A 15,180-nucleotide genomic window follows, 5' to 3' on the forward strand; every position below is an offset into this window, starting at 1 on the left:
TCTACAACAAGATTTAATAAGCCCAGTAAAAAAGAGAGTATCCTAGACTGGATACTCATAAACAAAGTCAACTTTACTTATAAAGTAGGAACTATGCCAGATGACCTCAGTGATCACTGCTTAACTTATATTACAAGAGAAAAGACTGATTGTCTAAACCTCCCTAATATAAGAAAAATACGCTCTACCAAACACTTTAAAATTGACCTATTTCAAAATGAACTCAGATCATGTAACTGGAACCCTTAAAATCACTTCCACTTGAAGATGCAGTATTATTCTTTAACTCCACTTTCCTTGCCATTCTTGACAAACATGCTCCAGAGCGTACCATTAGAATGAAGACTAATACAGCCCCATGGCTCTCTCATGAAACTAAAAAACTAATACTCTCTAGAAATAAGGTCTGGGCCAAATGGAGATGCCATAGAAACAGCTCTGATTTTCTTTACTTCCGCCAGCTTAGAAATCTTACCAAAAAAGCTATAATTACTGACAAAAGAAAATACTACTGTGGACTTCAAGAAACTCATTTCAATAAACCTAAACAATTCTGGTCATCAGTCAATAGACTCCTTTCACCAGGTACAGCCAAAACTCCCTCCCCCCTTAATGCTAACCCAGACACCCCTCACCTAACTGCAAATGCTTTTAACTCTTTCTTTTCCGAAACTATACAATCTCTTGCTAGACAACTGAACACCAACAACTTCTATCCCCCAAATAACCTAGTAGACTCTTCTCACAACTTCTCTCTACAACCTATCCCTACATCTTTCATCTACAGACTTATTCACAAACTGAAACCCTGTACCCCATCTGCTGACAAACTCCCTTCTCTTTATCTTCAAAAGGCAGCCAAAGAAATTGCATACCCTATATCTATACTCATAAATAGGACAATCCAAGAGGGAACTATCCCTGATATCTGGAAAGTCTCTCATATTATCCCTCTACACAAAGGTAGTAACTGTATTGACTACTCTAACTTTAGACCAATTGCTCTTCTCTCACCCTTAGGAAAAATTATGGAGAAATGTATTCATCAGCAACTTGTACAGTATCTCTCTTTACACAACATTATAGCTAATTGTCAACATGGCTTTAGACCTCATCATAGCACCACCACTGCCCTCCTCTCCTTTGTAGACACTATCAATAGGAATCGCAACAATAACCTTCTCTCCTCTGCTCTATTCATTGACCTCTCCAAAGCCTTCGACATGGTCAACCACTCTTCATTATTTCACATCCTGGAATCCCTCTCATTTGATAACCTTGCCATTAAATGGTTTAGTTCATATCTGAGTAACAGACAGCAAGCCGTTATTTGGGATAACCACATCTCATCATTATTGCCCATTTCCATCGGAGTCCCCCAGGGCTCTATTCTTGGTCCACTTCTTTTCTCCCTCTATATTAATGATCTTCACTCAGTAATCCCTCAAGCTACCTGCATTCAATACGCTGATGACTCTACCATTATTTGCTCTGCATCTTCCTCTTCAGATCTAATCTCACTAACTCAAAATATTTTCAGTACAGTAGAAATATGGTTTACTAGACGTTACCTCCTTCTTAATGCTAAAAAAACTAAACTACTTCTCTTCTCCCCAACCACTCGGACCTCCCCATTAAATTTCACCATCCTGTCAAACAACGCCACTGTCATATCTCCTGACTCTACAACTAAACTGTTAGGAATAACCATCGATAATAATCTCACTTTTGATCAACACATCAACAACACCGTCAAATCAGTTAACAGAAAAATAGGATCCTTATACCGTATTAAACCTTTTCTAACCCCATCTACTCGAGCTACTATCGCCCACTCTCATCTTACATCCACTCTCTTTTATGCCTCTCCGATCTTCACTAACCTCAAGAAAGCTAACCTAAACAAACTAGCTACTTGCTATAACAATATTGCCCGCTTCGCCACTGGTAACCCCTTCAGAACCCATCACTGTCTTAATTTGAAACTTTTAGGCTGGCTAGAACTTCAAAACTGTCTTGTAATCTCACAACTCACTATTGCCCATAAAATACTGCACCAACCTGATAACACCCCTATACTTCACAACTTTTTATCCCTTATAGCAATCTTACGTCCCTTCGATCCTCTTGTAAACTCTTGGCCAGATCTATAAAGTCCAACAACTCAGTGGCGACTCTCTATTCACTAATTCTGTAGGTAGAATATGGAATCTTTTACCTAGGGATATAACACTGATCACTTCTTTACCTCTCTTCAAACATAAAATTTAACTGTACTTCCAAAATCACTGGCTTTGTTCTTGTAGTACACCTGACTAACTTTCTTCACTCTACCCCTATCGTTTCATCTACTTTTAGGTTTAACTTGTCAGTTAAGTTACTACCAAGATTACCCTGTGCCCTTTGGACTCCTTCTTTGCTTAGACCTACTCCTCTCTTTCTCTCCCCTCTCTTCTCTTTGTCTTCTCTTTTGACTTTTCACTTTTCGACTGTTCTACTGCCTCTTCCTCTCTTCTAACTTTTGTGTTACTCCCTCTTTTCATCTACTCGTATCATTTCTTGTTAAGCTACTACCAAAATTATCCTGTGCCCTTTGGATTCCTTCTATGCTCGGACCTACTCCTTTCATTCTCTCCCCTCTCTTCTCTTGTCTTCTCTGTTGACTCTTCACTTCTCGACTGTTCTACTCCCTCTTCCTCTCCTCTAACTTTTGTGTTACTCCCTCTTTTCTTCTTGTCTCTTGTACTCCAATATCTTTCTTTTATTACATGCTATCATTTTGGTGTCCACTTTATTCCATTAATTAATATGCTCTGTAATCTGACTCTGTCGTTTTGTCTACTTGAGTTTAGTGTGGCTTGTCTTTTTGTTAGATTTTGTTAATAATTAGCTTATTATTAACATTTAATATTGTTGTATTTTGTGTGGAGCTTTTCTCCCCGGGCCTCTACTGAAAATGGAAATAAATCCAGCTAGACTAGCCCGGTCAACAAATGTAAAATAAAAAATAAAATAAAAGTGTATGCACAATGCAGACATCAAACTGCAAAACACTCAGTAAGTTCTCAATAAATTACATGCACCACGTAGATGAACACATTTGTTTCTCTAGCATAGTTTCTATGACACTGCTTGCCTGCCAAAAGTACTGGCGGTCATACATTGTATACATGTAGCAATACAGGCGCAAATTGGTATCCATGGGCAGTTATTTGGTCAAAAGAAACCACTACCATTCTGTCACCTGCCATTCAAAGGGTTTGTTGATAATCAATATATTTGCACAGCACCCTGAGTCACACATCTGGCATACAATTTGTCTATGTCACCATATCCTCCAAATTGAAATTATGCAGGGTCACCTAGTCAGTATGCACAGGCCCTTTGTGGTAATCTCAGTAATATACAGCCAAAGATAATGTACAAATCTCTCAACTCCATGTTTCCTACTATGTTTCAGGTACTGCAGGATACCAATAGGATCCCTGGCTGATGATGCAGTATTACTGAAATACAGTATAACACTATCAATGTGCAAACAGTGAACATCACAAGCATGTGGTTTGCCTTATGAAAGTATAGTTCCTATCAAGACACATCTGAGGGAGCACTGCAATACACCCCTGCCACAGCATGCAATCTGCCTGTACCATGAAGCATGCTAAATAACTGATTGGGTCATCATGTCTCAGGGACCCACTTCTAAAGCACTTGTAATAGACATCACACTAACCTCATCCAGTGATGTCCAAGAGACAACAAGTGACTGCAGTACCACATCCCCCCAAGACAGTGGTGGGCACAGTACAAATGAGCACAGGCAAAGCAGCAGCAATTAGTCCAACTCCACAAGCCCTAATGAGCACACAGCAGCAGCAGTCTAATATCACAAACAGCAAGCAAGAGGCATGCAAGTGTTAGAGAACGGCTATGCTGGGCAGTGCATAATTGAGTTATACTACATACCAGACATCTCCACATAAACTGCACAAGAGGGAGAGTGCAGCAGATCATATTCATCCTCATTTACACAGGTACCAAGGGACACAATGACATGTAGCATACATCTGGGTGGGTGATCATGTCTCTGAATTCAGAAACAGGAGTCTCGTAGTAAGGGACACTGTGTCACAGTGATGTTTTTTTCACTGCCAGGAAAGTGGCGCCACTGCATGACTGTGACAGGGAGTGGGTGCCACTCTATGACCATGACAGGGTGTGGATGTGTGAAATAGGTTCATAGTAGATTACTAGGCTAACGGCTTAAGGGTCCTTACAAGCCTAGCCAATATAACCAGATTCTGCCCAATATATGACCCCTAGGGGCAAGAGGATGGCATGGATTTGTGCCTGTGCAATGAGTATCTTACAGACTGCCCCTGTGAATAAGGGAAATTGGAACCGTTTGTGATTCCTCATCTATTGTTCCAAACTGCATATGAAGAGGGCCAGGGAAGGGCTCTTCTTAATGTGAATAGGGAGCTTGTTCCAAAGAAGGGGCAATGTCTGAGACATATATATCTGTCTCTCCAGCACGTGTTTTTTTGAATCACTGACTAAGATGAGATGTTTGACAGGGAGTGGGTGCCACTCTGTAACCATGGCAGGATGCAGATGGGTGGCTGAGACAGGGAGTGGGTGCCACTCTGTGACCATGTCAGGATGTGAATGCCTGACTGACAGGGAGTGGCTGTTGCTCTGTGACCATGACAGGATGTGGATGCGTGACAGTGACAGGGAGTGGGTGCCACTCTGTGACCATGACAAGGTGTAGATGCATGACTGTGACAGGAAGTGGATGCCACTCTGTGACCATGGCTGGGTGTGGATACATGACTGTGAAAGGGAATGGCTGCTACTCTGTGACCATGACAGGATGTGGATGTATGATTCTGACAGGGAGTAGGTGCCACTATGACTCTGACAGGGTGTGGATGCATGACTGAGACAGAGTGCATGCCTCTCTGTCACTATGACATGGAGTGGGTGCCACTCTGTGACCATGACAGAGCATGGATGCGTGACTGAGACTGGGAGTGGGTGCCTTTGCTCTGGCTAGAATTGGCAGAAATAGAAATCCCTCATGGCAGGGCTGTTATGCTACTGAGGGAAAGTGACCTGTATAAGTTCACTGTTGAAGTGTCCTGTTCCTGTACATTATGGAAACATCACAATATCCCCGCCATACCATACACCACTATACAGCAGATAGTGGTAACATAAATGCATATATAGCACATGGTGGCATCATGAATGTATCTTAAGGCAGTTGGCACATATGTTACTAAATAAAAAATATATACAACAATGGTATGCCAAGTCAGCAATCATCAACACATTCCTATTTATGACATCAGACAGACTCACGTGAAGATAAAGCTTCAAGATTGCGTGCACACGTGTGTGTGTGCCTGTGAGAGACCGTGTACATACCTGTCTTTGTGTGTGTTATTATATTACACAATGAATATATACATGTACAGTATGAAACAATGTATTATGTATATTGTCTCTCAAAGCTGATTCAATAACTCTCCTGTATCCTGCAAGTACACTTCACTCAATCCTACATATTGCATTTTTCTGCAGTGTTTCTAAATAAATTCATAATGTTTCTGTGGTACATCCATTCTTGCACTATAAGAACAAAAATCTCACAAATGTTAAATGACCCCATACAATATCACACATAGGGACACACATAGATAGTAATCTAGCCTTTGATCATCATATGTCTACAGTGGTGAGAAACCATTCTATGTTGCGCAACTTAAAAAAAAAAGGTATGGCATCTAAGTCTAAGGAAGTTATTGTTCCATTGTATTCGGCATTCATCAAACCTGTCATTGAGTACAATGCCCCCTTTGGTATGTACCTAACCAGGCATATCCAACAACTGTAACGTCCACAGAGATTCCTCACTAAAAGAATACAGGGCAGGTAATATGTCCTATGCAGACCACCTCAAGACCCTATCCCTGTATTCTGTCTCCTACAGGCTTTTGAGGGGGAGATCTATGCCTGGCATACAGGGCATTGTCAGACCCCACTCTGATGGACCTCCTGCATATCCACAAAACAAACAGTACCAGAATTACCCATTCTAAAGACTTGAACCTTGCCTGTGATATAAATAGGGCCTGCTGGAGAGATAGGTATATATCCCAGAGACTACACTGTCTATAGAACAGGCTCTCCATCATGTGAAACAGAGTTCCTCCCTAATCCAATTCAAGTGCGACTTGGACAACTGGATGGGAAACCAGAAATTCATCCCTGATTTGGCACCTGCATCTCTGATGCAAACAGGTGACATGTAAATGGTTCATCTACCAGGCCCATGCTTACCACTTATCAAGGGTATCAGACCTTGTCAGAGATTTGGGATGCATGGCTAGGCTTAAAAAGGCCCTTGTGGTCAGTAGCCTAGTAAACCCCTATGAACCTGCTGGATGATCTAACACTAAACATTAACATATGCAATGTAACCCATCCAAAAACCAAATCGACCTCTTACATGTAAAGCTCACAGCATCTGATACATATTCATACATCCCCAGGTCACTCAGCAATGCTAGCACACAATGACTTCCCAGCTCACTGTACATTGCTACTGTTCTCTGTCTTTGTCTGACGCTCTGTTCAAAATGGATGGACACCCATGTTCATAGGCAAGTACAAGGCTAGCTGCCCTTGCTTGCCACATTAAGCCAAAACAATTCCACTTTTTGTGCTTGGAATAGCCTATTCCACTTGGTTACAGATCGGCCTTACCCATCCTATGGCCAATAATTATATATTACCCCTAATGAGAATAACTGGGATCACACCATAGATTTATATGGACCCATGCATGGGATAAAGCATTTACGAGCTGGGGTAAATTTTCTGTTTCCCATTCACAGATCTAAGTTGCACTTGAAAATGGACAGGGATGAACTTTGTTTTATGTGAATGGGGAGTCTGTTCCATAGCAGCGGTATCCTCTGCATAATATACCTGTCTTTCCAAACCATTCTGTTGATGTTGCAGAACAGGTTTAGATCCCTACAAAAATTATTTCTGATGCCATTTCCCTTGCTGATGTGATCCATCAGTAATGGGTCAGAGGATGATTTGTATGCCAGACACAGGTCACCTCTAAGCAGTCTGTACGATACCAAGTATAGTGACAGGGCTTTGGATCAGTCAATGTAGGACATGTTGTTTAGGTCTTGTATACTTTCAGTAAGGTTATCTCTGTGAGCATTCCAACTGCTACATATGTCTAGATAGATACATGCCCAAGGGGGCATTATATTCAACAATTTGCCTAATGAGGGCTGAGTAAAGTTGGACATAACATCCCTAGAGTGAGACACAATCCCTTTGTTTGTAAGCTGTGCAATACAGAAGGACTTCCTTTCAACAACAGACAAATGTTGGTCAAAAGTTAAGTCACTGTCCACAAAAGTTCCCAAATCCTGAACAAATGGGTCAGTTCTTAGGGATGTACTATCAATGTGATAGTTCCCTGGGGTAGATGACTTTCCAAAAGACACGATAATGCATTTTTTGGCATTTAGTTTCAGACCATGATTTTGATACCAGTTATTTACTTGAGCAAACCTTCCTGCAGGATGGCCATGTCATTTGGGGATTCAATGACTCTTCCTAGCTTGTAGGCATAGGTTCATAGGTAGGTCCTAGGCTATCAGCCCAAGGGCCTACATAAGCCTAGCCAAAAAGGTTTCCTGGCTTTCGCCACCCAAGAAAATTATTTTCCTGTGCCCCTGACAAGCAGTGCCGCAGAAGTGATCCACGGGGTGAATTTTCTATTTCCCATCCAGTCGTCAAGGTTTTTCTTAAAGAGGGCCAATGAGGAGCTTTGCTTGACATGACTGGGTAGTTTGTTCCAGAGTATGGGAAGTCTCTGGAACAGGAATCTATCCCTCCAGCATGTTCTGTTTATTGTGGTGACAAGATTTAGGTCCCTGGAGCATGTGGTTCAGAGAGATTGGGATTTCTTTAAGTGTAGCATTTCCAACAGCTCTGGGTTTGACATAGCTTTGTATGTTAGGCAGAGATCACCTCTGAGTAGGCGATATGCGATGGAGTAGAGCTGGAGTTTTTTGAGATGGTCTGCGTATAGCATCTGTTTGAGGCCAGTAATCCTCTTAGTGAGGTATTTCTGTGGCCTTTCCAATTGTTGTAGGTGTCTTGTGAGATACATGTCCAAAGGGGCATTGTACTCTATAATGGGTCTGATGAGGGATGAGTAGAGAGGAACAATGATCTCCTTTTTTCTAGAGAACCCTTTTGTGATGTGGTGTGCCATGTAGAAGGATTTCCTGATTACTGTGGCGATGTGGTTATCAAAGGAGAGACTACTGTCCACCTGTGTCCCGAGGTCTCTTATCACACTTTCAGTATTTAGTGAGATACCGATTATGTGGTAGTTCATGGGTACAAAGTTTTTCCCCAAAGGGGATGACAATGCACTTCTTGGCATTGACCTTGAGGCCACGACTTTGACACCAAGCATCTGTCGCTGTGAGGCCTTTTTGTAGAATGTCTATATCATTAGGTGATTCTATTATGGCTCCCAGTTTGCAGTCATCTGCGAACTTTGTCAGCCAAAGACCTTCTGTGTTGGCCTGCACTTCAAAGAAGTAGACGCCAAACAGGAGAGGACCCAGGACCGAACCCTGTGGTACTCCACTCATCACTGGTCTGAAGTTGGACTTGGAGACAGCTATTTTCACTGTGTGGGTTCGGTCATTGAGCCAGCTGGCCACTCATCTTGTGACATAGGGATTTATGCCCAGTTTAATGAGTTTATCTATAATTCCAGAGTGGGGGATAGTATTGAAAGACTACAGCTGTTCTCCGCTCACTTAGTACAAAACTGGCATGGAGGCTGAGCCTGAACAGTGTTATTGGTGAGGATAAAATCATGCTTCATGCTAAGATGCATCTAGAGATATTGTCAGGACTCATCAATCCAGTATCTTTAGCTTTTGATAGCACTTTTAGGACTTGGTTTTGTGTGATAGCTGGAGGTGAGACAGTTTCAGGTATCTCTTGAAGGACAGATGGAGGGGAGAGAGGGGTAAAATTACAGCTAAACTTATCAGCCCGTCGGTTAGCTATATCTTCAGCCTCACTGTAGGTAGTATCATTCACAATCGGCTCAGCACATTTTTGCTTTGTGCATTTGAGATTGCAAACATAACTAAAAATGCCTTGTGATTGTCTTTGGTAGCTATAAGATCCTGAGCTGTTTGTTTATTTCACTGACAAGGGGTTTAACATTGTGAATAACTCTTCTTATTTTTGGTCAAAATTCTTTTCCTTTTATTATAAAACTTGTTGATATTATGATTCCAGCATGTGGGTCTGTTTCTGGATTTGCCCTGCACTTGTTCCTACAGGGTACAGCTGTATCTATGCAGCTGTTTACATGCTGGCATAGTGTTTTGGTGTACATTTCTGTGCATTCAGTGAAGTTAAATGGATTTGGTGGGGATATGATGCTTGCCAATGTACCACTTAGGCGCAGGTAGTATGCCTTAAAGAAATTTCTAAAGGTACCTTGGGTGAACAGGATCTCTGGTTTCGGTTTTATTTCAAAGGAGACTGTTTTATAGTCAGACCTAACAAGCAACAAAGATGACTGAGGGATTGTGCAAGATGCTCCCATATTAGCAAGGACAAGATTCAAGATGTTATTCCCCCTAGTGGATACTATGATTAATTGTTCCAGGAAATTTGTATTGACTAAGTCCAGGAATATCTGTGTTTGTGCACTAGTGGTGGTGTAGTTTCCTACTCTATAGTTGGATGGTTTACATCACCTAGGAAAACAGCACTTAGTTTAATACTGAGTGATCCTAGTTCCTGTAGATAGGTGTTGTGACTCTCTTTTGTCATAGAGGGATTTCTATAACTAGCTGATATATGGGACAGGACTTTTCCGATGGTTACTTGGACATGAAGAAGCTCTAGTGCATCATGCTGCTTTACCAGCCTTGATGTGAGTCGCTTCTGAATGTAGACTGATGCACCTCCACCTTTTTTCTCCTCTTTAGCAGTAGCTGGTCTAAATGTATGAAAGGCATTATAGTCCTGCATAGCCAGAGTGATCTCTACTATTTTGAACCATGTCTCAGTAACTACGCAGACTTCAATATCTTCTAGGGTGATAAGAGTTTGTAAGGGCGGTGCCTCCACAGACCCTGGAAATTACCGCCCCATTAGCTTGACAAGCCTTATCTGCAAAGCCATGGAGAGGATCATAATGGAACTCATAAATAAAGACATAGGGAACTTGCAGACTTTGGATCCAACTCAGTTTGGCTTTGTCAAAGGCAGATCCTGCCTCTTAAACTTGGTTGACTTTTTCGAGACAGTCACCAAGGCCATTGATGAGGGAAAGGCAGTCCATACAGCCTACCTCGACCTGGCAAAGGCCTTCGACACAATACCCCACTCAGGTATCATCGAAAAACTCATCAGCTTGAATGTAAACCCATACATCACAAGATGGGTTGCAAACTGGCTAAGTGACAGAACCCACAGGGTCAGAGTTGCTGGAGCCATGTCAGACTCAAAGCCTGTCACAAGTGGTGTCCCACAGGGCTCAGACCTGGGTCCACTCTTGTTCGGCATCTACTTTTCTGAAGTACAAGCAAACACAGGAGGGTTATGGCTGACAAAGTTTGCAGATGACTGCAAACTGGGCCATAGTCGAAAACACATCTGACACAGATATCCTCCAGAAGGGCCTCACAGAAATGGATAACTGGTGCCAGAGCCATGGCCTGAAGTTAAACGCCAAAAAATGCATAGTCATACCCTTTGGGAAAAACAAGGCTACCCCTAGCTACCATATAGGTGGCAATCCACTGAGCACAGAAAAAGTCATCAGAGATCTGGGGACCCAGGTTGACAGTAGCCTTCGTTTGACACTCATGTTGCTAAAGTAGTTAGGAAAACCTTCTATATCACCCACCTGATCATGAAGGGATTCACATCTAGATCAAGGGAGGTCATCGTCCCCCTGTACTCATCACTTATTAGACCTATGATTGAGTACAATGGCCGGTTCGGAATGTATCTGATCAGAGAGCTGGTGCAGGTTGAAAGGCCCCAAAAGTTCCTCACCAAAAGGATAAAGGGTCTCAAAATATGTCTTATGCTGCCCGACTGAAAGAACTCCAGCTCTATTCAGTCTCATACCGCTTGCTCAGAGGTGACCTGTGCCTGACATATAAGGCCATGTCAAACCCAGATTTGATGAATATGCTTCACCTCAAAAATCTAGATCCCTCAGAACCACAAGGGCGGGAGACTTAAACCTTGACACGGTTATAAATAGAACGTGCTGGAGGGACAGATTCATCACCCAGAAACTCCCTATGCTGTGGAACAAAATCCCGGTACATGTGAGGCAGAGCACCTCTCTGGTCTTGTTCAAGAGGAATCTTGACCAATGGATGGGAGATTGCAGATATACCCCAGGGATTACTTCAGCGTCACTGCTTGACAGAGGCACAGCAAAATGATAGGCATAGTTTTTATTCAAACTAAAGGGGTGGCGAAAGCCACATAACTATGGGCTAGGCTTATAAATGCCCTTGGGCAGATAGCCTAGTATGAACCTATGAACCTATGAACCTATGAAGGAGTGGAGTTTCTTGTTCAGGCTCCTAGCAATGATTAGTTAATGCCTTCATATTTTCCGTTGTTTGTTTTATGTTGGTAGGTTTATCACATTGACATTGCTTAAAAAAGTCACTAACGGGGTGGACAGTGTCTTTGCAAATAATCAAAACCTTAGAGGGGACAGATGCAGGCCACCACTGGCAAAGTAGAGTGGTCTGTTGATCATATCCTTTTCTTTCTGAGAAATATTGGACACCCTTTGAATGACAAGAAAAACTAAGCCAATTTTTGAAGTCAATTATATTTTGCTCATATCATATACATTTTAGTGACTACTGAAATTTGGTACATGTAACATGCGTTCATATATTCATATGTAAGTGTAGCAACTGGAGACTTGAAACTATATCCAGACATGTGATTTATAACTTAAATTCCTGCAAGAGGCAATCTACTTCTTGGAAATAACTCCTCAGTTAGTGTTCATCCTAAGTGATTAGAAAGTAAAGAGTAGTACAAGTTCAAAAACATAGTGAATGGGGAAAGGGTCATCAGCTCATCCATCACATTCCAAAAAAAAAACGTGAAATGTGTATGATTCACTCTCTATGGTTTGATTTAAATATAGTCTGTATTGTAGCCATGCTATGGCAGGAGCTGCTTGAAGATATTTTTATATTTGATGATGGGAGGCAGTGATCAGAAGAAGGTAGGCACAACATTCCCTCTGACTACACAACTCTACAATAGAAGAATGGCTACAAACCTGCATACCATGATGTCTTGCCCAAGAAGACATTTGCATAGTGTGGGTACGTTCTGCATATCCACTTGTTGCAAGCTGTTTGTAGATAGGGCCTGTACTACGAAGGAAATGCCATACTAATTAATACTACAGAGCTGGTACTGTTTATCATACCAGAGCTGCTTCCAGACTAAACATAGCCTTATGAGAAGCACTGTCATGTAAAACGGCTGTAAAGTCATAACACAGAGGCATGACAACCTGAATACTATGTCAGTTCAATGTGCTGCATAATACTATGCTTCAATGAGGCAGAGAGAAAGAATTTTAAAAGCGAACTAGCAGTAAAAGCATTTCCCTCCATCAAACTGTTCTGCATCATTTGCTTTACTGAGCTCATTTCTCAGACTAATTTACAGCTGATATTTATAGCTTAGAAACATGCAATTACACTCTTCACTGCAATCATGTTGTTTGCATACTAACCATTTTTAGCAGCATGCCTTCTGTGACTCACTAATCCTGCAGCTGTCATGAACCTGTCTTTTATGCCAGCCAGATCAAATAAAGCCTAGCATAATGGAACAATGGTACTCCCTACTATACAGTAGTGTTTAACAGCTTTGCAGCAGCTGCTAGCATCATGGTGGGCTGCATGCATGCTGACCAAATGTAAGGTGCATTAGTCATAACTTCATCAAAAAGAATTTGCACAGTTATCATATTCAATAGAATGGATCAGTGTCAATCTATATAAAGCAAATAGAAGATACCCTTATCTCTTCTATCCTATTTCTTTACTGCAAAGGCTATACAGTTTGCAGTAGCACATAAATTACAGAAGAAAACGGCTAATAAGACCCACATGACTCATACAGAGTGCCTTTTCTATGTTTAATGTAAAACATACTATCACTATTTCCCTGTTACTTATCTCTAAAATTGCCCCATTAGTGTCCTATGCAATCTTGAATTCTGTAACCATTTCTTCCATTAAGTCTTCAAGATGTCTGTCATATGCCCCCAACATCTTACAGTAAATTAAAACATTTCCTCAATTTTCAAATTGTATTAATTTTTCACTTGTATGTTTTTGCCTCAGAAAGGCAATTTCTTCTACAGTATTCTCCTCTGAAGTCTCTTGCCGAGGCGTTAGAGGTTTCAATAAATTTAGTGTTTGGATCCTGGTTTCTCGTTGTTTTTATCAGATTCCAGCTTTCAGTTTGCTGTTTCAACTTGCCTGTTTTGTTGCTTTGCCAATTCCTTCTACAGCTCAGCAGCTTCTTTTTAGGTATTTGAAAGTTTCCATTTTTCCCATTCCCTCCTTTTAATGGGTATACACAATAACTCCCTACTACTGATATACAACCCTCAAACCAGTCTGTGTATTTCATAAGCTGAAGTTTTCACAATTTCAAGTGGAGTTTAAGACAAGCCTTAACCAACCATCTATGCCCACTGCTAATAACTTTTCATTTGCAGAGGTAATGCCTTTCCCTATGAATTTCATAACCCTACCAGGCATTTCTTATTGCCTTCTAGCATTTACTTTCCACATAAAAATAAATCTTCCGAGGCACCCATCCATTAGAGGGCTTGGTGCAATTCTACTTCTGCAAGCATTTCATGTATAGTGGTACGCACCCGAAACATACACCCATCCTGGTATATCCCCCCTCCCTGAGATATTTCACTCTTCACTTTCAGAATGAAATCTAAGCTACCGCGTGGCAAGAAAGACTGAATAAAATGGCATCGGCTGCATGTTTTATACCCCTGACGTCATGGAAGAGGAGACAGCAACCGACGCAGGACCCAAGACTTTGTTATTCAGGCCGACTGAGGGCAACCTGCCAGCAGATTACCCAAATGTAATGACTGCAACAGTGAAACACAAAGAACATCCACAGCATCATCCCATACTGGAATGATGACAAGACAACCATGGACAACCTGCTAACTTTCCAGAATCACAGAACCATACCGGTTAGAAAAAACAGCCAGAATACTGACAATGTGCAAATGAATCTAGAGAGTGGGCAAAGCTTCATTTACACTTGAATGTTATCATATATGGGAACAGCGCTTTAATGGTTTAATTAGTGAAGTAAATTCTCACCCTTGGAAAAGCATATTTGGATGTTGTCATATATGGATATATAGCTTTAATGCTAATGTGCCAGTTGCAGTGCTTTGCACGTTATGCAATACAACCACGTTTTTGAGGGATCAGTGTGGCTCTCTTGGAGGTTAAACTAAATCTCTTATATCTATGCAATGCTGACTAAGCCTTTTGACATGATATGATGTCAGACAGTGGTGAAATATGGGTACTTTTCCGTTAAACCCCTACCACTTCACGCTGCTGTGTTTTGCCGTTATTCTGCAAGTCTGGAAACCCTAATTCAACAGTTTAGTAAAGGAAAAAAGTGACACCTGGATATTAGTAGTAAAACTGAGTTTTATTTTAATGGAAAAGTACCGTGTATTGTATTGCACCATCGTCAGTTACAGTTATTAATTTGAGCTGACTGAATGGAATAATTGTAAAAAGCACAGCATTTCTACTTGCAGAAATAAGCTTATTGTAAGAAATAAACGTAAAACATGTTACTTTGTATGTGTATTTGAAGAGCCTGGGTTGTTTACATTTAGCCTTGGCTTTGTTCACAGAACGAGGAATATTACTTGGAACAACAGTGAGCTCTGGATTGTGTCTTTACAATTAAATTGTCAGCTCCCATTTCGATGAATGGTGGACATTTATTGACTATGTCGGGTTGAAATTT

General features: G+C 41.3%; 1 protein-coding gene across 18 annotated transcripts in view; it reads right to left on the bottom strand.

Moving 5' to 3' along the window:
• Window positions 1-15,180, bottom strand: part of SNAP91 (synaptosome associated protein 91) — a 2,005,574-nt gene that overhangs the window by 823,156 nt on the left and 1,167,238 nt on the right. The window lies entirely within an intron of this gene.

This window comes from Protopterus annectens, chromosome 1.part0 (genome assembly GCF_019279795.1).
Source record: "Protopterus annectens isolate FY-2018-M chromosome 1.part0, PAN1.0, whole genome shotgun sequence".
Taxonomy (NCBI): domain Eukaryota; kingdom Metazoa; phylum Chordata; order Ceratodontiformes; family Protopteridae; genus Protopterus; species Protopterus annectens.